General features: G+C 45.7%; 1 protein-coding gene across 6 annotated transcripts in view; it reads right to left on the bottom strand.

Moving 5' to 3' along the window:
- LOC139262274 (alpha-(1,6)-fucosyltransferase) overlaps window positions 1–22116 on the bottom strand; it is a 1093864-nt gene that overhangs the window by 613092 nt on the left and 458656 nt on the right. The window contains exon 1 of one of the 6 annotated variants that reach the window (XM_070877423.1): window positions 10694–10882. The exons of the other annotated variants lie outside the window; for them this stretch is intronic. The gene's annotated coding sequence lies outside the window, so the exon portion shown is untranslated. Of the gene's footprint in view, window positions 1–10693; window positions 10883–22116 lie in introns of those variants that run through there. 6 annotated transcript variants of the gene reach the window in all.

The following is a 22116-nucleotide window of genomic DNA, read 5'->3' as shown; positions in this document are numbered from 1 at the left end:
CCCCCCCCCCTCTTTTAGCCAGGGGGCACTTGTATAATTTGAGTTTTTTTCCTGCCCTAAAAAAAAATGGGGCACTTGTTTGAAAATGTTTGGAGTCTTTCCCCCCCCCCCCCCACCCCCCGCTTTAATCAGGGGGCACTTGATTTAATTGACATTTTGTTTTCTACAAAATAGTTGTAGAGCTGTTACAGCTGCTCCTTGATTTCTGGCTGCACTTCAGTCCCACGCTCCTGACCTTTAGGCACCCGGTGCGGAGGGGAGCGGGCAGGTCGGAGGGCCTCCTCATAGGACTGCTCCTGGACCTGGGCAAGGTGGCCATTAACCGGACCAGGCAGCGGACGGTCGTTTAGCCCCACTGCCTGCCTCTCTTCCGCAGCTACATTCGTGTCAAGGTGTCCCTGGAGCTGGAGCACGCGGTGTCCACCGGTACGCTCACGCCCTTCCGCGAGAGGTGGGCGCCGGATGGACTGGAGTGCAAAATTTTAATTTAATTTGATTTGTCAAGGTTCCCTTTAATGTTTATTAGTTAATTTGTGGATTTTTGTGCCCTTAAAAAAGGGAGCACTTGATTTAAAAGTAAACTAAAATAGTTGTAGAGCTGTTGAATTGTGAATGGTTTAGCGAGTCATGAGATGTTCACAAGACTCAATAAAACCCCAGTCAGTTGGGTCTAAGTCATCCACGATGAGGCATACAGTTGTGAGTCTAGTGGATGAGCTGGTAATGTGTCTTGTGATTGTTAAACCTTTGTTAATAAGCCAACTAGTTCTTAATAGCAATGTGTTACTATGAATTCTTAAGCAAAGAACCCATGAAGCAAATACATTACACCTTCTTTATCTAGCTACGACTACCCAGCACATTAAAGGATTAACTTACAATGTTATCTGGGGCCACTTTCAGCCGCTAATTACTATTGTAGCTCTCCATCAACAGCACCCTCAACTATTGCAGATCTGTCTGATACAGGCATTAGATTACCCATCCTAACACCGAGGATTGGCTTGGTTCCAATCTCCCATCACCAGGCATGTCATCTTTAAACTCCAAAAGTCTTGAGCTTTACATGCATTCCGAGACTTTAACCAATTGTATTCTTGATTGCAGAGCAAGTATATGGCAGAAAAATAACCGATTTTGCAATTTCAAATCCCTCTCAGTTACAAGAAGACATCCGTAATAATAACAACTTGTATTTATACAGCGCTTTTAATGTAGTTAAGCACCCCAAGGCACTTCACAGGAGTGATATAAACAACATTTGGCAACAATCCACATAAAGAGATTTTAGGACCAGTGACCAAAAGCTTAATCAAAGAGGAGAGCCTCAGAGAAGAGAGAGATGGAGAGGCGGAGAGGTTTAGGGAGGGAAATCCAAATCTAAGGGACGAGGTGGCATGAACGTCGATGGTGGAGTGAAGGAAATCAGGGATGCGCAAATGGCCAGAATTAGAGCAGTGCAGAGATATCAGAGAGTTGTAGGGCTGTAGGACTGGAGGAGGAGAGAGAGATAGGGAGGGCGAGGTAATGGAGGGTTTTAGAACACAAGGACGAGAATTTTAAAATCGAAGCGGTGCCGTATTGGGAACCATCGTAGGTCAGCGAGCACAGAGGCGATGGGTGAGCAAGATTTGGTGCGAGTTAGAATACAGGTAGCAGAGTTTTGGATAAGTTCAAGTTTATGGGGGTGGTAGGTCGGAGGTAACACACTATTGACCACAGATGCTTCTCACATTCAGGTGGTTGATACCTACCTGAACTCTGGCTAAAATAGGTCAAAAACATGGCTGTACCCATTCTCAGAATCAGGCAATTCTGTTATCTGGTTAAGTAACTGCACTCGGCCTAGTCCTAAACCATTATATTTACTGTCAATTAAAGAAATACCACACATTACATGTGGGATATAATCAAGCTAATTATAACTTTTCCTCAACTGTTCAGAAAAGTAAATGAATTTAAAATTAATGTTGAAGAAGCTTTGTATCAAGATGCAGAGTCAACGAAGACAGGAAACATTTTTGAAGTATTTCTGATGTACCAGACCCAGAATTAATGAGGCCTCCTTTTTCTAGGATATGAAGACGTTGTTTTACTATTGCAAAATATACTGTTCAGATACTCCACTTTAGATCCCTTGTGTGCTCCTATTGCAGGCAGATTATAGATCTACACAGGAAATTCAAATGTTTTTGTGCTATTAATTGGTAATGTTTGGCTCTCATGCAAGTCAAGTTGGCCTTGCTGTCACGAGTCTGGCTTAAGGCTACTGAGATAAAAACGACAACCTTCATGCTAACTGTGAGAATGAATATCAAGAACTGGATATTGTAAGCTTCCATCACACCAAAGGAGAAGTCATGCAGACTCAAAGGCGAGCTTTGAAGGAAGAATATTTTAAAATAATTTTCTTAATTTGGAGCTGTTTTGTTGAAGTACGGTCAGCACCCATTTGCTTCTTTAGAATATAGTTTGTGGAAAACAAATATGGCTCTCTGCTCCCCGAAGGGATAGTGCTCAAGACAGTGGTTGAACCATGCACGTGATTGATCCCAGGTTCGAATCTATGCTGAGTTACATTATCTCAGCTGAGGCAGTGGTTGGAGCACTGCGATGGACCATGGTGCCCTTGGGTTTGGGAGGAGAAAATTGCCCAAAATTCCTGCTCCTGGTTGTTGTCCCATGACCCTCTGCTTGAAGTGTGGGATTTGCACGACAACAGCATTGGGCTCAGCTAAAATACATCTCAGTCAACTAGTCTGCCAACACCGACTGATTAGGCGTAACACATGAAGCAGGCCAGTTCCGAAAGGGACCTGTACTCCCAGATAGCATTCCATATATTCACCGGTGGAAAGGAGGAGAGTGAATTAGTAGGGTAAAAAGTCATCCCATTGAGAATTGAAGTCACAATTGTGGCTTTGAAACACTTTACTTTCCCTCTTTCTCCAACTATTTTGATCAAAAATGGCAGCCAAAATAATGAAGCAAAGAGTAATATTTTTTAGCAGCCCTTAACATATGTGAATATGTTTTGATATTTTTGTTTTCCAAAGTCTTACTTTTATTTTCTCTTTATACCCCAGCCTTTCGCCAAAGGTTAGTCAACCAGGTACATCAATTGTTCAGCTTTTACCATTAGTGGAAGTGTTTCTAACTAAAGTGTGTTGATCAGCTTCAATTTACAAGCCTTTTGTCAGTGGAGAACAAATAAAACTTAAATTAACCCACTTATAACACATGGTGAAATGTATCCTACCTCAGAGATCTCATCTTATATTGTGAGGAAAATCACAACTGTTCTCTTTACATAGGATATACAACACAGAAACAGGCCATCCAGCCCATATCGGTGTTTTATGCTCCACTCATGCCTCCTCCTGTCTTTCATCTAACTCTATCAGCATAACCCTCTATTCACTTTTCCTTCATTTGCTTGTCTAGTCTCCCCTTAAATGCATCTATATTATTCATTTCAACCACTCCCTGTGGGAGTTCCACATTCTCACCACTCTTTTGGTAAAGAAGTTTCTTCTGAATTCCCAATTGGATTTCTTGGTGACTATCTTATATTGATGGTTTCTAGTTATGCTGCTTCATCAAACATGATTCAAGCTAAACTAAGTAACCTGAAATGAAGCTATCCAGCTCGATCAGTTTTCATTGCAAGTTTTCCATTGGTGCAAGGGGTTCTTGGAGATCTTATTTAAAAACATCTATTTCCATTTGACACAACACAACCTTAATCTCAACAGTCACCTTGTACCACAGGGTCATGTTCAGGGGCACGTGGGGAATAAGCTTTCACTGCTCACTGCCAATGTGCAGAAAGGGAAACAGTCAAGTGGTGTGGCTTGAGAGTGAGAACCATAGCTCAGTTTGAATGTGGCGAGCCTGCGAATGAAACCAGCAATGCTCATTGGATTCTCACCAATATTCTCCCTTCCTGAGGCACTGACTCCTTCTTGCCTTCGTCACCTCTGGACTTGACTATTCCAACACACTCTTCACCGGCCTCCCTAGCTCTACCCTCCATAAACATGAGGTCATCCAAAACTCTGCCACCTGTATCTAACTTGCACCAAGTCCCGCTTATCCATCTCTCCTGTGCTCGCTGACCTTCACAGCTCCCAGTTAAGCAAAGCCTCAATTAAAAAATTCTCATCCATGTTTACAAATCACTCCATGGCCTCGCCCCTCCTTAACTCGGTAATCTCATCCAGTCCTATTAATCCCCAAAGACCTCTGCGCTCCACCTATTCTGGCCTTTTGAACATCCCCGATTTTAAATGCTGCACCATTGGCAGTCGTGCCTTCAATTGCCTTGGTTCTAAGCTCTGGAATTCTCTCCCTAAATCTCTCCATCTCTCCACTTCTCCTTTCCCCTTTAAGGCGCTCCTTAAAACCAACCTCTTCGACCAAGCTTTTGGTCATCAGCTCTCACATCTCCTTGTATGGCCCAGTGTAAAATTTTGTTTCATTTTGATAACGTTTCTGTGAAGCCCCTTGGAGTGTTTTATTAAGCTAAAGGTGCTATATAAATATATTGTTGTTGTTGTTGTTGGTGGTGTAACAATGGATGCCAATCGCCCTTTTACATCACAGTTCAAGAGTGATCCTCGACAGCAAGTGTAACATTTGGGGAGAGGGAGTTGGGGACATTACAACCAAGCCTGTTCCTGACTTCACCCAATGTGCGCACGTGCATACTTCCAGAAAAGAATGATGGTTAGAAATCTGGTGTGGGAACCCTAGCTGATTTTACCCTGTGTAATCAAAGACCAATAAGGCTAACTCGTGCCAATACCAATACCCTGACCTGCTGAAATCAGTGAGCTCATTGCGTGGTGATTGAACCTGGAGATTTCTTGCTTGGCATGGCTCATCTACTCAGTTGACAAACTCACTGACAAATTGGAACACTGCAAGCCCATTTCTTTCAACAAACCACTAATACTAGAATAGATGCAATGGTGATTCCACTGCACAACAAATGGGCATCAGTATTAGAATTTTTAATTTAAAACCACTATTTGAATCCAGAGAATTGTCTAATTTATTAAATTGACTCATCCCAGAATAACCTGCTGTCAATGGTCCCTTATAAGGAGTGTCTCTTTAATGTTTCTGAAGATATCATCACTTTCCAGCTCAATGCCCATCGATCTCATAACCGCCTATTAACAATCCTCTAGTCTGGCTTTTGCCCTTCTTACCAAAACAGTCCAAACAAAATTCATGAATAACATCCACGATGACAGTCATGCACTCACTCCTCTTTTTCCTCTTTGTGGCAATCCAATTTCTTTTCCATCATCCAGCTCAGTGGGACTGCCCTTGCATGATTCCAGTTCGACCTATTTGAATGCAGTGCGTCATGTATGTATGCTTGGATTTACTAGCCACCAGGTGGTGCCACTGTCGGAGGTCATTGGGCTGTGCGCATCTGTGTGCAGCCCAGGTATAAAAGGCCAGCCATCTTGTAATGTAATCACTTTGGGCCCTAATAAAGTAGAGCCAGGTTTGTACCTGTTCGGAGTTTACAGTATTCATTCTATTGAGTTATTGCATACACAACATTTGGCGACGAGGTAACAAGAACCTTTGCATGCAAAAATTAGTACAATTGGAATTCTGGAGTGATTCGTGGAGGGAGAAGATTGGGCAAACTTTGTAGCCTGCTTGAACCAGTACTTCGTGGCCAACAAAATGGAGAAAGAGGCAGACGCAGTTCGGCGCCAGGCGGTCCTCCTCACGGTTTGCGGTCCGAAAATCTATGGACTCAAAGAATTTCCTCTCGCCCTTAAGTCCAACAGACAAGGACTATGAAATATTGTGTACTCTGGTACGTGACCATCTCAAACCAGATGAAGGCATCATTATCTCAAGCTATTGATTCTATACGCACGTTCGTTCTGAGGGCCAGGATGTATTGGAATTCGTTCCCGACCAAAGACGTCTAGCTGGACCGTGCAAGTTTGAAACTGCATTGGCAGACATGCTGCAGGACCTCTTTGTAATCTGCATCAACTACGAGGTGATCCTGCGTAAGCTACTGGCGGCGGGGATGCTGGATTTGAGCAAGGCCATCACGATTGCCCAATCATGCATGACAACAGACAAAAGCTTAAAGCAGATATCATTGAAAAATCAGAACTCAGCAAGTACTGAAAACAAGATAGTATCGTCGTTTGGCAGAGCTGTATATGGCAGGGCCTACCCAACTACGTACGCGAAACCTGTGGCTGCTCAATGTCTGCCAATGGGAATGAATCCAATATCACCGTGTTGGCATTGTGGGGGAAATCATTGGCATCATCAATGTCAGTTTAAACAGTATATTTGTAAAGGCTGTTCGAGAGTGGGGTATCTCCAGCGCATGTGTCCGCAACTGAGCAAGCGTGCTGCGACACACCACTTGGAGGATGATGACCAGTCTAGAGCGGATCCGGATATGCAATCCGATATACCAGAGAAGGAAGTGTATGGACTGTATTCATTCCTAACAAAGAGGCAACCGATAATGATTAATGTAAAACTTAATGGTGTGCCGGTATCGATGGATACAGGTGCGAGTCAATCAATAATGAGCCAGAGGACATTTGAAAAAGCTGTGGGATACTAAAGCTGTGAGGCCTAAACTGAGTCCAGTCAGTGCCAAGTTGCGTATGTACACTAAAGAACTCATAACGGTGATTGGCAGTGCAGTAATCAAGGTGTCGTATGATGGTGCGGTTCACGATTTACCATTGTTTCAGGCAATGGTCCAATGCTGTTCAGCAGGAACTGGTTCGAAAAAATCAAATGGAACTGGAACGAGATCAAAGCATTGTCGTCGTCGGTGGATACTCCATGTGCTCAAGTGTTGAGCAAGTTCCCCTTGCTGTTTGAACCAGGCATCGGCAATTTCACGGGAGCTAAGTTGCAGATCCACGTGGACTCGGATGCAAGACCCGTCCATCATAAAGCTCGGGCAGTTCCGTACATGATGAGGGAGAAAGTTGAAATCAAACTGGACAGACTCCAGTGTGAAGTGATCATATCACCGGTCGGATTTAACGAATGGGCCAGCCCCATTGTTCCTGTGTTGAAAAGTGATGGCACTGTCAGGATTTGTGGAGACTACAAGGTTATGATCAACTCAGTTTCAAAACAGGATCAATACCCGTTACCGAAGGCTGATGACCTGTTTGCAATGCTAGCCGGGGGGGAAGTCGTTCACAAAACTGGATCTGACGTCGGCCTACATGACACAGGAGCTGGTCGACACGTCGAAGAAACTTACATGCATCAACACTCATAAAGGACTGTTTATCTACAACAGGTGCCCTTTTGGAATTCGCTCAACTGCAGCCATATTTCAGAAGAACATGGAGAGTCTACTGAAGTCCATCCCTAGAACTGTCATGTTCAAAGATGACATAATGGTCATAGGTCATGACTCTGCCGAACATCTGAACAACCTGGAAGAGGTTCTACATCATCTGGACAAAGTGGGACTCAGACTGAAACGCTCGAAGTGTGTCTTCATGGCACCGGAAGTTGAATTCCTGGGGAGGAAAATTGCTGCTGATGGTATCATGCCTACGGACTCGAAAACCAAGGCCATCAAAAATACACCCAAGCCTCAGAATGTGACGGAGCTGCGTTCATGCCTTGGTCTACTCAACTACTTCGGTAATTTCTTACCTAGATTGAGCACCTTATTAGAGCCACTGCACATGCTGCTAAGAAAAGGCGACAACTGGGTTTGGGGTGCATCTGAAGATAGAGCTTTTGAGAAAGCTCTAACAAGCTGCTGGTACATTATGATCTGTGTAAGCATCTAGTATTGGCATGTGCTGCTTCGTCATATGGAGTTGGTTGCGTGCTCCAACAAGCTAATGAGTCGGGCAAATTACAACCTGTTGCATATGCTTCAAATAGTTTGTGAAAGGCAGAAAGAGTCTACAGCATGGTAGAGAAAGAAGCACGAGCCTATGTGTATTGGGTTAAAAAGATGCATCAGTATGTGTTTGGTCTTCAGTTTGAACTGGAAACAGATCACAAGCCACTCATTTCATTGTTTTCGGAAAACAAAGGTATCAATACCAATGCATCATCCCGCATCCAGAGGTGGGCACTGACATTATCTGCCTATGATTATGTCATTCACTATAGACCTGGCACTGAGAATTGTGCCGATGCATTGAGCCATCTGCCATTGCCCACATCGGAGGTAGAAACGCCACAACCGGCAGACCTACTCTTAGTCATGGATGCTTTTGAAAGTGAAGGAATTCCTGTTACGGCCCAACAAGTTAAGACCTGGATCAGCCAGGACCCGATATTATCGGTTGTGAAATGTTGTATCCTTAATGATGCGTGGTCTGCCATACCCAAGTAAATGTGTGCGGAGATCAAACCTTACATCTATCACAAGGACGAACTATCCATTCATTCAGATTGTGTACTGTGGGGTAATCGTGTTGTTATGCCCAAGAAAGGCAGAGAGAAATTTGTGCTTGCTTCACCAGTCTGGAGTTTCAAGAGTTCCTGAAACTCAATGATATCAAACATGTGAGGTCAGCACCATTCAAACCCGTATCCAATGGACAAGCAGAGCGTGCTGTCCAAGCCAACAAGCAGAGTATGAAACGTGTAACTCAAGGGTCACTGTAAACTCGCTTGTCACGCATATTGCTCAGTTACAGGACAAGACCCCATACGCTTACCGGGGTCTCCCCTGCTGAACTATTGATGGAGAGTTCTCAAGATCAGGCTCTCTCTTGTCCACCCTGACTTGAATAATCGTATCAAATACAGACGCCAAAGTCAGCAAGGGTATCATGATCGCGCTACTGTTTCACGCAACATTTCTATCAATGATCCTGTGTAATGTACTGAATTATGGTAAAGGTCCCAAATGGATCGCCGGTACTGTTACAGCCAAGGAGGGTAACAGAGTTTTTAATCATTAAGCTCAAGAATGGGCAGACATGCAGGAAACATGTTGATCAGATAAAGCTGCGGCACACGGATGAACCTGAACAGTCTGAGGAAGACACAATCAGTGACCAACCAACCTACCCTCAGTCATCAGAGGACTCCGCTGTCTTCAATGAATCTGGACTTTCAATCACTGACATGGTCAATGAATCTGGACTTTCAATCCCTGATATGGTCATTGCCACTCCCATCAGATCGGCTACCCAGCCCCCAGTCATAACAGACTCAGAATGCTCGCCCAAAGCTGGGATGTTCCACTCGGGAGCGGAAAGCCCTAGACCATCTCAATTTGTAAGAAGACCCTTACTAATATCTTAAAGGGGGATATTGTCATGTATGTATGCTTGGGTTTACTAGCCACCAGGTGACGCCACTGTCGGAGCTGTGTGCGGCCCAGGTATAAAAAGCCAACCATCTTGTAATGTAATCACTTTGGGCCCTAATAAAGTAGAGCCAGGTTTGTACCTGTTCGGAGTTTACAGTATTCAGTCTATTGAGTTATTGCATACACAACACAGTGCATTTCCAGAAATAATTTCTCATCCCTCCCCCACAACATTCTCTCGGAGGTCCTCTGAGGATCAATTCTTCCTCTTTCCCTGCTTCCCCTTGGCGACACCATCCACAGACATGGATTCAGTTTTCACATGTACACTGATGACTTTCAGCTACATCTCTCCATCTCTTCTCTCAATCACTTGTCCGACAGTAATTCTTGGATGAATCATAACTTTCTGCAGCTCAACATCAGGAAGACTGAAGCCATTATCCTCAGACTTGAACACAAACTCCATTCCCTTGGCCTGACGTTATCACCCTCTCTGGCTATTTTCTCTGCCTGAACCAAAATGTTTGCAGTATTGACATCCTGTTTGATTTTGAACTGAACAAAATTCTATCCATTACAGCGTCCATTACTTCCACCTCCAAAAAATTGCCCACCTCTGCCCCTCCACCAATGAAACTGTTAAACATGTCTTTGTCACCTCAACTGTTCGAACACTCTTCTAGCTGGGATTCCATCTCCATCAACCCCAACTTGTCCAAAACTCTGCTGAAAATATTCTGTCCTACACTGAATTCAGCTTTTCCATCAGCTCATAGTTCCTGACTGTGCCCCAATCACACTATGGCCTTGCTCACCCTATCCCTGTAATCTTTTCCAGCTCTATATCACCTTCTGAAGGCTCCATTCCTCTCACTCCTGTCATTTATGCTTGCAGTCTCCCTTCACTTCAGACTGGCAGTTGGGCCTGGTGTCACCACACTCTTACTTGCTGGGGCTCTCCCTCTGTTTCTCCACCTCCACCCACCTTTAAAAGTCTTCTTCAAACTTACCTCTTCAACAAAGCTTTCAGTCCCTTTGTTTTCCTCACAGTTATTAGAGAAGCCTCTTGGAAGGTTTATTTATGTTAATGGAGCAATACAAGTGCAGCTGTTGTTTTAGAATTGCTTCCATGTTTGCGTCATTTCATAGTCCAAGGGCTGAATTTTGGCCACCATTCTGCGCTGTTTTTATTTGAGCAGACTAAAATCTGCAAGTTTCGCCAACGTTTCTGCGCCGTTCTAAAGTAGGTATGTCCGATTTTTTTAGTTACCGATATTTTTACGTCACTGGGGCAGAACCTGCCGGATGCGCCATTTCTTTTGACCAATTCTGATTTTGTTTTTAAATGGTGCACTGCACCCTTCTGAAAAACCTTACCTACACTTAAGGAAATCGGTGTAGAGAAGAGAAAATCGGCAGATACAAGACACTATTATTTCAGCGGAGCTGAAGACATGGCACCGGGGGCGGCGGTGTCCTTTCGGCCTGAGATAGAAGTGAGCCGGTGCGGTGTCCTTTCGGCCTGAGATAGAAGTGAGCCGGTGCGGTGTCCTTTCGGCCTGAGATAGAAGTGAGCCGGTGCGGTGTCCTTTCGGCCTGAGATAGAAGTGAGCCGGTGCGGGGTCCTTTCGGCCTGAGATAGAAGTGAGCCGGTGCGGTGTCCTTTCGGCCCAGGATAGAAGTGAGCCGGTGCGGTGTCCTTTCGGCCTGAGATAGAAGTGAGCCGGTGTGGGGTCCTTTCGGCCTGAGATAGAAGTGAGCCGGTGTGGGGTCCTTTCGGCCTGAGATAGAAGTGAGCCGGTGTGGGGTGGCGGTCTTGCAGCTCGGAATTACAGTGGCATCAGCACTGTAGAGGTGGAAAAAAAATCGATAATTGCTAAAAAGGAATAAAGGAATTTCATATTGTTTCATATATTGAGATTTCAGTCTGTTATGCCAAGTCTCACTTAGTGATCTATTTTACAAAGGGGACATGCTTTATTTATGCCTCAGCCCTTCAGCCCCTCATTACCCTGGCGCAGTCCTTAAGCTCCACCCACAGAGCGTAAGGACATCTGCACTGCTCCAAAATGAAAGGTTATGCTGGTGAAACTTGGAACTTCTTTTCTTGGCGCAGTCGGGCCACTAAAAAGAAAAATCGGACATACCTCTACAACTGCGCCAAAAAAAGTCCATGGGGAATTTTGGGCTCCTAGCCTGGAATTAATTTTTGAAATCCAAAGTTCTGTTTGCAAGAGGCCTTTTATATCATTCACCACAGAATATGAAACAGACCCATTAAAACCACAGATCAAAGTTGAGAAAAGGTTTCCAACAAGTAAGCACCCTTTTAATCATTTCCATCTTCTGCATCGAGATATTCTGGTCAATATCCTACGACATGTTCCACACTTGCTGCAATCAGTTAAATCATATTTTATCTGACCATTATTGGTTTGGGTATGGTAAGAAAATGAAAAAACATGGACAAATTAAAAGATTTATTAGATGAAAAAGTAAGCTCGTCCTTGTTTGCCAGATAGCAATGTTATCCTGTTTGTTCACTGCTGTGTGCATTTGGTCTGCAGAGGGGTGCAATAGATCACAACCTAATTTAATACCGTAGGTGTGAATTAAATAATGGCTTAAGACTGGCCGTTAGCTTATAGAAGGTGCCAAATGTAAACATGCACTGTCTTCATTGAAAACTGCTTGGTAAATCCTTTGTGTCTCTGATCCAACAATAGAATTCATATTGTACTTCAGAAGAACGTTGTCACATTGAAAATCATAGAGTCATAGAAGATACAGCACAGAAGGAGGCCATTCGGCCCATCGTTTCTGCGCTGGCTCTTTCAAAGAGCAATCCAGTTAGTCCCACTCCCCCACTCTTTCCTCATATCGCTGCAATTTTTTTCTCCTTCAAGTATTTATCCAATTCCCTTTTGAAGGCTACTATTGAATCTGTACCTACCAGCCTATCAGGCAGTCCATTCCAAATCCTAACCATTTGTTCTGGTTTTTTCCCCTCATATTGCCTCTAGCTGTTCCGCCAATCACGTTAAATCTGTGCCTCTGGTTATTGACCCTTCAGCCATTGGAAACTGTTTCTCTTTATTTACTCGATGTAAACACTTCATGATGTTAAACATAGAAACATAGAAAATAGGTGCAGGAGTAGGCCATTCGGCCCTTCTAGCCTGCACCGCCATTCAATGAGTTCATGGCTGAACATGCAACTTCAGTACCCCATTCCTGCTTTCTCACCATACCCCTTGATTCCCCTAGTAGTAAGGACTTCATCTAACTCCTTTTTGAATATATTTAGTGAATTGGCCTCAACAACTTTCTGTGGTAGAGAATTCCACAGGTTCACCACTCTCTGGGTGAAGAAATTCCTCCTCATCTCAGTCCTAAATGGCTTCCCCCTTATCCTTAGACTGTGTCCCCTGGTTCTGGACTTCCCCAACATTGGGAACATTCTTCCTGCATCTAACCTGTCTAATCCAGTCAGAATTTTAAACGTTTCTATGAGGTCCCCTCTCATTCTTCTGAACTCCAGTGAATACAAGCCCAGTTGATCCAGTCTTTCTTGATAGGTCAGTCCCGCCATCCCGGGAATCAGTCTGGTGAACCTTCACTGCACTCCCTCAATAGCAAGAATGTCGTTCCTCAGGTTAGGAGACCAAAATTGTACACAATACTCCAGGTGTGGCCTCACCAAGGCCCTGTACAATTGTAGCAACACCTCCCTGCCCTTGTACTCAAATCCCCTCGCTATGAAGGCCAACATGCCATTTGCTTTCTTAACCGCCTGCTGTACCTGCATGCCAACCTTCAATGACTGATGTACCATGACACCCAGATCTCTTTGCACCTCCTCTTTTCCTAATCTGTCACCATTCAGATAATAGTCTGTCTCCCTGTTTTTACCACCAAAGTGGATAACCTCACATTTATCCACATTATACTTCATCTGCCATGCATTTGCCCACTCACCTAACCTATCCAAGTCGCTCTGCAGCCTCATAGAATCCTCCTTGCAGCTCACACTGCCACCCAACTTAGTGTCATCCGCAAATTTGGAGATACTACATTTAATCCCCTCGTCTAAATCATTAATGTACAGTGTAAACAGCTGGAGCCCCAGCACAGAACCTTGCGGTACCCCACTAGTCACTGCCTGCCATTCTGAAAAGTCCCCATTTACTCCTACTCTTTGCTTCCTGTCTGACAACCAGTTCTCAATCCATGTCAGCACACTACCCCCAATCCCATGTGCTTTAACTTTTCACATTAATCTCTTGTGTGGGACCTTGTCGAAAGCCTTCTGAAAGTCCAAATATACCACATCAACTGGTTCTCCCTTGTCCATTCTACTGGAAACATCCTCAAAAAATTCCAGAAGATTTGTCAAGCATGATTTCCCTTTCACAAATCCATGCTGACTTGGACCTATCATATTACCTCTTTCCAAATGCACTGCTATGACATCCTTAATAATTGATTCCATCATTTTACCCACTACCGATGTCAGGCTGACCGGTCTGTAATTCCCTGTTTTCTCTCTCCCTCCTTTTTTAAAAAGTGGGGTTACATTGGCTACCCTCCACTCCATAGGAACTGATCCAGAGTCAATGGAATGTTGGAAAATGACTGTCAATGCATCCACTATTTCCAAGGCCACCTCCTTAAGTACTCTGGGATGCAGTCCATCAGGCCCTGGGGATTTATCGGCCTTCAATCCCATCAATTTCCCCAACACAATTTCCCGACTAATAAGGATTTCCCTCAGTTCCTCCTCCTTACTAGACCCTCCGACCCCTTTTATATCCGGAAGGTTGTTTGTGTCCTCCTCAGTGAATACCGAACCAAAGTACTTGTTCAATTGGTCCGCCATTTCTTTGTTCCCCGTTATGACTTCCCCTGATTCTGACTGCAGGGGACCTACGTTTGTCTTTACTAACCTTTTTCTCTTTACATATCTATAGAAACTTTTGCAATCCGTCTTAATGTTCCCTGCAAGCTTCTTCTCATACTCCATTTTCCCTGCCCTAATCAAACCCTTTGTCCTCCTCTGCTGAGTTCTAAATTTCTCCCAGTCCCCGGGTTCGCTGCTATTTCTGGCCAATTTGTATGCCACTTCCTTGGCTTTAATGCTATCCCTGATTTCCCTTGATAGCCACGGTTGAGCCACCTTCCCTTTTTTATTTTTACGACAGACAGGAATGTACAATTGCTGTAGTTCATCCATGCGGTCTCTAAATGTCTGCCATTGCCCATCCACAGTCAACCCCTTCAGTATCATTCGCCAATCTATCCTAGCCAATTCACGCCTCATACCTTCAAAGTTGACCTTCTTTAAGTTCTGGAGCATGGTCTCTGAATTAACTGTTTCATTCTCCATCCTAATGCAGAATTCCACCATATTATGGTCACTCTTCCCCAAGGGGCCTCGCACAATGAGATTGCTAATTAATCCTCTCTCATTACACAACACCCAGTCTAAGATGGCCTCCCCCCTAGTTGGTTCCTTGACATATTGGTCTAAAAAACCATCCCTTATGCACTCCAGGAAATCCTCCTCTACCCTATTGCTTCCAGTTTGGTTAACCCAATCTATGTGCATATTAAAGTCACCCATTATAACTGCTGCACCTTTATTGCACACACCACTAAATTTCATGTTTGATGCCCTCCCCAACATCACTACTACTGTTTGGAGGTCTGTACACAACTCCCACTAATGTTTTTTGTCCTTTGGTATTCTGCAGCTCTACCCATATAGATTCCACATCATCCAAGCTAATGTCCTTCCGAACTATTGCCTTAATTTGCTCCTTAACCAGCAATGCTACCCCACCTCCTTTTCCTTTTATTCTATCTTTCCTGAATGTTGAATACCCCTGGATGTTGAGTTCCCAGCCCTGATCATCCTGGAGCCACGTTTCCGTAATCCCAATCACATCATATTTGTTAACATCTATTTGCACAGTTAATTCATCCACTTTATTGCGGATACTCCTTGCATTAAGACACAAAGCCTTCAGGCTTGTTCTTTTAACACCCTTTGTCCTTTTAGAATTTTGCTGTACAGTGGCCCTTTTTGTTCTTTGCCTTGGGTTTCTCTGCCCTCCACTTTTCCTCATCTCCTTTCTGTCTTTTGCTTTTGCCTCCTTTTTGTTTCCCTCTGTCTCCCTGCATTGGTTCCCATCCCCCTGCCATATCAGTTTAAATCCTCCCCAACAGCACTAGCAAACACTCCCCCTAGGACATTGGTTCCGGTCCTGCCCAGGTGCAGACCGTCCGGTTTGTACTGGTCCCACCTCCCCCAGAACCGGTTCCAATACCCCAGGAATTTGAATCCCTCCCTGTTGCACCACTGCTCAAGCCACATATTCATCTGTGCTATCCTGCGATTCCTACTCTGACTATCACGTGGCACTGGTAGCAATCCCGAGATTACTACTTTTGAGGTCCTACTTTTTAATTTAGCTCCTAGCTCCTTAAATTCGTTTCGTAGGACCTCATCCCTTTTTTTACCTATGTCGTTGGTACCAATGTGCACCACGACAACTGGCTGTTCTCCCTCCCTTTTTAGAATGTCCTGCACCCGCTCCGAGACATCCTTGACCCTTGCACCAGGGAGGCAACATACCATCCTGGAGTCTCGGTTGCGGCCGCAGAAACGCCTATCTATTCCCCTCACCATTGAATCCCCAATCACTATTGCTCTCCCAGTCTTTTTCCTGCCCTCCTTCGATCAAAACAAAAAGAGTGGCTAAAGTAAACGTTGGTCCCCTGGAGGATGAGACTGGGGAATTAATAATAGGGAACAGGGAAATAGCAGAGACGTTGAACAAATATTTTGTATCGGTCTTCATATAAGAACATAAGAAATAGGAGCAGGAGTAGGCCATTTGGCCCCTCGAGCCTGCTCCACCATTCAATAAGATCATGCTTGATCTGATCTTGGCCGCAACTCCACTTTCCTGTCTGCTCCCCATAACCCTTGACTCCCTCGGTTCCTCTCACTGTGTGCAACTCTCTGTATCCAAGTCTGTCTCACTGGGTGACGGAGGCATTAAAAGAGCCAGTCGCTCACTTGTGTGTTTGTTTCTCTCTCTGTCTGGGTGAAATTCAGCTTGTGAGGCAGCGGGAAAAGCGGGTGAAAGCCAATGGACAGCACCCCACCCCGCAACCCACACTCCCTCCGGTTTTCTTTGCATTGAAATCAACAGACAAGAAATTGGGCGGATTGTAAAACCGGCTATCCATTTCCTACTGCTCGCTTTTGGGCTGTCTCCCGAGTCAAATTTCACCCAGTCTCTCTCTCTCCCCATATCTCCCTCTCTCCTTATATCCCCCTCTCTCCCTCCTTATCTCCCTCTCTGCTTACCTCTCCTTTTCTCCTTGTATCCCTTTCTCTCTTTTCTTATATCTTTCCCTCTCTCTCATAAGAACATAAGAAATAAGAGGAGGAGTCGGCCATTTGGCCCTTCGAGCCTGCTCCACCATTCAATATCATGGCGGATCTGATCTTGGCCTCAACTCTACTTCTGTGTATGTTCCCCATAACCCTCGACTCCTTAGCTCCCGCTCTCTCCTTATATCTCTCTCTTCTCCCTCTCCTTATTTCGTTCTTTGTATCCCTCTCCCCCTCCTTATCTTCCTCTCTCATCTCCCTCCGATTCTCCCTCCTTGTACCTTTCTCCCTCTCTCCTTATATCGCTCTATCAGCCTCTCCCCCCTTTATCTCCCTCATCTTCCTGTCTCTCCCCCTGCTTGCTTACCTCCCTCTCTCTCCTTATCTCCCGCTCTCTCTCTCCCTCTCCTTGTCTCTCGTTCTCTCTCTCCCCCTCTCCTTATCTCCCGCACTCTCTCTCCTTATCTCCCGCATTAGCTATCTCTCTCCTTATCTCTCTCTTGGTCTCTCCCCGGAGGTGAATTTCCCATCTGCCCTGCCCTGAGCGGAGGGAACAAAGAGAGGAGAGTTGAGCGGATGGTGCAGACAGACCTCATTTCTCCTCCATCCGCCTAAACAAACGGGTTGATCCAGTCCTCCACATGCGACCCATTAACCCCGCCATGTCCTTCGAAGCAGGGGCAGGGCGTGGCAGGGACAGGGCGTGGCAGGTTTGCGCGCAGACAACACATCAAGAGACAAGGAAATGGAAATTGGCACCGATTCAGTGCCGGAGTAGTGCTGAGCACCAGGATTCCTCACGAGTTCTCCTTGCCATTCAAATTCCTCAATACGGCGATCCTAGGATCCTATTGATGGTTAGTTCGCTGCAGCAGTGGTTCTACATTAGTTCCTGATTCACACGTCACTGTCTCGCTGGCTCCAGGCCTGGCTGACGCAGGCTTCCGCATCCCTCACCTGCTTCCATGGTCTTCCTGTTGGCCATTTTGTTTTCTTGGCTCTTGGGTGCCATTGGCATTTTCTCCTTTTCAGTCACTGTGACCAAGGGCAGGCAAAGATCTCGACTGAGGCGGAGGGGGAGGGAAACCGGCTCTCTTCAAAATCAGCTGGTAAAAGAAACTAAAAACATCCCAATAGTGGATAATCAAGGGGCTATAGGGAGGGAGGAACTTAATACAATCACTATTACTAAAGAAGTAGTATCGGTAAAATAATGGGACTAACGGTGGACAAGTCTCCTGGACCTGATGGCTTACATCCTAGGGTCTTAAAAGAAGTGGATGCAGTGGTAGTAATCTACCAAAATTCACTGGATTCTGCAAAACGGCAATTGTAACGCCCCTATTTAAAAAAGGAGGCAGACAGAAAGCAAAAAACTAGAGACCAGTTAGCCTAACATCTGTCGTTGGGAAAATGCTGGAGTTCATTATTAAAGAAGCAGTAGCAGGACATTTGGAAAAGTATAATTCAATCAAGCAGAGTCAACATGCTTGACAAATTTACTGGAGCTCTTTGAGGATGTAACGAGCAGGGTGGATAAGGGGGAACCAATGGATGGGGTGTATTTGGATTTCCAGAAGGCCACATAAAAGATTACTGCACAAGATAAAAGTTCACGGGGTTGGTGGTAATATATTAGCATGGATAGAGGATTGGCTAACTAACAGAAAATAGAGAATTGGCATAAATGAGTCATTTTGCGGTTGACAAACAGTAACTAGTGGGGTGCCGCAGGGATCGGTGCTGGGGCCTCAACTATTTACAATCTATATTAATGACTTAGCTGAAGAGACCGAGTGTAATGTAGCCAAGTTTGCTGATGATACAAAGATGGGTGGGAAAGCAAATTGTGAGGAGGACACAAAAAAGGCTGAATTGGAGACTCAAACCGAGGAGGCAGAAGTGTACAGGGTGCACACCTTCACCATGAAATGTCCACCAATAATGTTGAAAGCTGAACTGAACAGAATTCCAGTATCCATGAAACTGGACACGGGTGCGAGTCAGTCCATAATGAGCAAAAAGGCCTTCAACAGGCTGTGGTGCAACAAGGCACACAGGCCCAAGTTCAGCCCCATTCACAGCAAGCTAAGAACTTACACCAAGGAACTGATCCCTGTAATTGGCAGTGCAGAAGTCAAAGTGCATGAATTCCCACTGTGGATTGTGCCAGGGGATGGCCCCACACTGTTTGGCAGAAGCTGGCTGGGAAAAATCCGCTGGATCTGGGACGACATCCAAGTGCTTTCGTGCGTTGACGACGCCTCATGTGCCCAGGTTCTGAGCAGATTTCCATCGTTGTTCGAGTCAGGCATCGGAAGCTTTTCGGGGGCGAAAGTGCAGATCTATTTGGTTCCCAGTACGCGACCCATTCACCACAAGGCACGGGTGGTACCGTATATGATGCGGGAGAAAGTGGAAATTGAGCTGGACAGACTGCAGCGAGAAGGCATCATCGCGCCGGTGGAATTCAACGAGTGGGCCAGTCCAATTGTCCCAGTACTTAAAGGTGACAGCACGATCAGAATTTGTGGGGGCTATAAAGTAACAATTAACCGTTTTTCGCTACAGGACCAGTACCCGCTACCCAAGGCAGACAACCTATTTGCGACCCTGGCTGGAGGGAAGACGGTCACCAAGTTGGACCTAACCTTGGCCTACATGACGCAGGAGCAGGAGGAATCTTCGAAAGGCCTCACCTGCATCAACACGCACAAAGGTCTGTTGATCTATAACAGATGCCCGTTCGGGATTCGGTCGGCTGTGGCAATCTTCCAACGGAACATGGAGAGCCTGCTAAAGTCGGTCCCTCGCACCGTGGTTTTCCAGGACGACATACTGGTTACAGGTGAGGACACCATTGAGCACTTGAAGAATCTGGAAGAGGTTCTTAGTCGGTTGGATCGCGTGCGACTCAGGTTGAAATGCTCGAAGTGTGTTTTTCTGGCGCCGGAGGTCGAGCTCTTGGGAAGAAGAATCGCAGCAGACGGTATCAGACCCACTGACACCAAGAAGGAGGCCATCAAGAACGCGCCGAGACTACAGAATGTGACAGAGCTGCGGTCGTTCCTGGGACTCAACTATTTTGGTCATTTCCTACCCGGGTTAAGCACCTTGCTAGAGCCCCTACATGTGCTACTGTGCAAGGGAGACAACTGGGTATGGGGGAATTCACAAGAGGCTGCCTTTGAGAAAGCCAGAAATCTGTTGTGTTCAAACAAACTGCTTGTCCTGTATAACCCATGTAAACGATTAGTGCTTGCTTGCGATGCGTCGTCATACGGGGTCGGGTATGTGTTACAACAAGCTAATGAATTGGAGATTTTGCAACCGGTCGCTTATGCGTCCAGGAGTCTGTCCAAGACCGAAAGGGGCTACAGCATGATTGAAAAATAGGCTCTGGCGTGCGTTTACGGGGTGAAAAAAATGCACCAATACTTGTTTGGCCTCAAGTTTGAGCTTGAAAGTGAACACACACCGTTCATATCGCTATTCTCTGAGAGCAAAGGGATTAACACCAATGCCTCTGCCTGCATCCAAAGATGGGCGCTCACGCTGTCAGCATACAACTATGTAATCTGCCACAGACCGGGCACAAAGAACTGCGCTGATGCTCTCAGTCAGCCACCATTTCCACCGGGGTGGAAATGGCACAGCCTGCGGACTTGCTCATGGTAATGGATGCATTCGAAAATGAAAAGTCACCCGTTACGGCCCGCCAGATCAGGACCTGGACCAGCTAGGATCCTTTACTGTCCTTGGTAAAAAAAAAAACTGTGTCCTCCATGGGAGCTGGTCCAGTATCCCAGCGGAGATGCAGGAGGTGATTAAGCCGTTCCACAGGCGCAAAGACAAAATGTCCTTGCAGGCGGACTGTCTGTTGTGGGGTAATCGCATGGTCTTGCCCAAGAAGAGCAGAAGAACATTCATTTGTGACCTACACAGCACCCAGGCATTGTAACGAAGAATGCCTTAGCCAGATCCTATATGTGGTGGCCCGGCATCGACTCAGATTTAGAGTCATGCATCCGCCAGTGCAACACTTGCTCTCAGCTGAGCAATGCACCCAGAGAGGTACTGCTAAGTTTGTGGTCGTGGCCCTCCAAACCATGGTCGAGGATCCACGTTATCTGTGTGACCCATTTCTAGGCAAAATGTTCTTGGTTGTCGTGGATGCTTATTCAAAATGGATTGAATGTGTAATAATGTCTGTAAGCACGTTCACTGCCACCATCGAAAGCCTACGAGCCATGTTTGCCACACACGGCCTGCCTGATGTCCTAGTCAGTGACAATGGGCCGTGTTTCCCCAGTGCTGAATTCAAGGAATTCATGACCCGCAATGGGATCAAGTACGTCACATCTGCCCCGTTCAAGCCCGCATCCAATGGCCAGGCAGAACTGGCAGTTCAGACCATCAAGCAAAGCTTGAAACGAGTGTCGGAAGGCTCCCTGCAGACCCGGCTGTCCCGAGTGCTGCTCAGCTACTTCACCAGACCCACTCGCTCACCGGGGTTCTCCCAGCCGAGCTGCTCATGAAAAGGGCACTTAAAACAAGACTCTCTCTTGTCCACCCTGAGCTCCATGATCACGGGGAGGGCAGGCGGCATCAACAAAGTATGTACCATGACTGTGCAAATTTGTCACGCGATACTGAGGTCAATGATCCTGTGTTTGTACTCAATTATGGACATGGTCCCAAATGGCTCGCTGGCACGGTCATAGCCAAAGGAGGGAGTAGGGTGTTTCAGGTCCAATTGGCCAATGGACAAACGTGCAGAAAACATTTGGACCAAATCAAATTGCGGTTCACCAACAGCTACAAACAACCCAAAGAAGACACCACCAACGTTGACCCTCCAACACACACACATGTGGCAACCGACATCATGGTTGACCACAAAGCCGAACTCACCATCCCCAGCAGCCCGGCAAGGCCAGCTGCCCAGCAAAGAACTAACCAACTCACCCACACTCGCATTTGTACTGAGATGATCGACAAGGGAGCGAAAAGTCCCAGATCGTCTCACCCTTAAATAAGTGTACTATTAACTTTGGGAGGGAGTGATGTTATGTATTTAACCCATGGCAACCTGTATCACACCACCACCAAAGGGCCTACCTGTTGGAGTCCCAAGCGATCCCAGCATCCCTTAAAAGCACTGTATATAAGCAGACCACCCACGAGGTACCTGCACACTGGAGTCTTATTAAAGGAGCTAAGGTCACACACTTACTCATTGCTCACAGTACTCAGTTTCATCCTTTATTATGATTATCCACTTTGGCAGAAAAAATAGAAAAGCAAATTATTTAAATGGAGATAAATTGCAAAGTGCTGCAGTACCGAAGGACCTGGGAGTCCTTGTACATGAAACACAAAAAGTTAGTATGCA

Source organism: Pristiophorus japonicus, chromosome 4 (genome assembly GCF_044704955.1).
Source record: "Pristiophorus japonicus isolate sPriJap1 chromosome 4, sPriJap1.hap1, whole genome shotgun sequence".
NCBI classification, from domain to species: domain Eukaryota; kingdom Metazoa; phylum Chordata; class Chondrichthyes; family Pristiophoridae; genus Pristiophorus; species Pristiophorus japonicus.
This window is presented reverse-complemented; position numbering and strand designations above follow the sequence as displayed.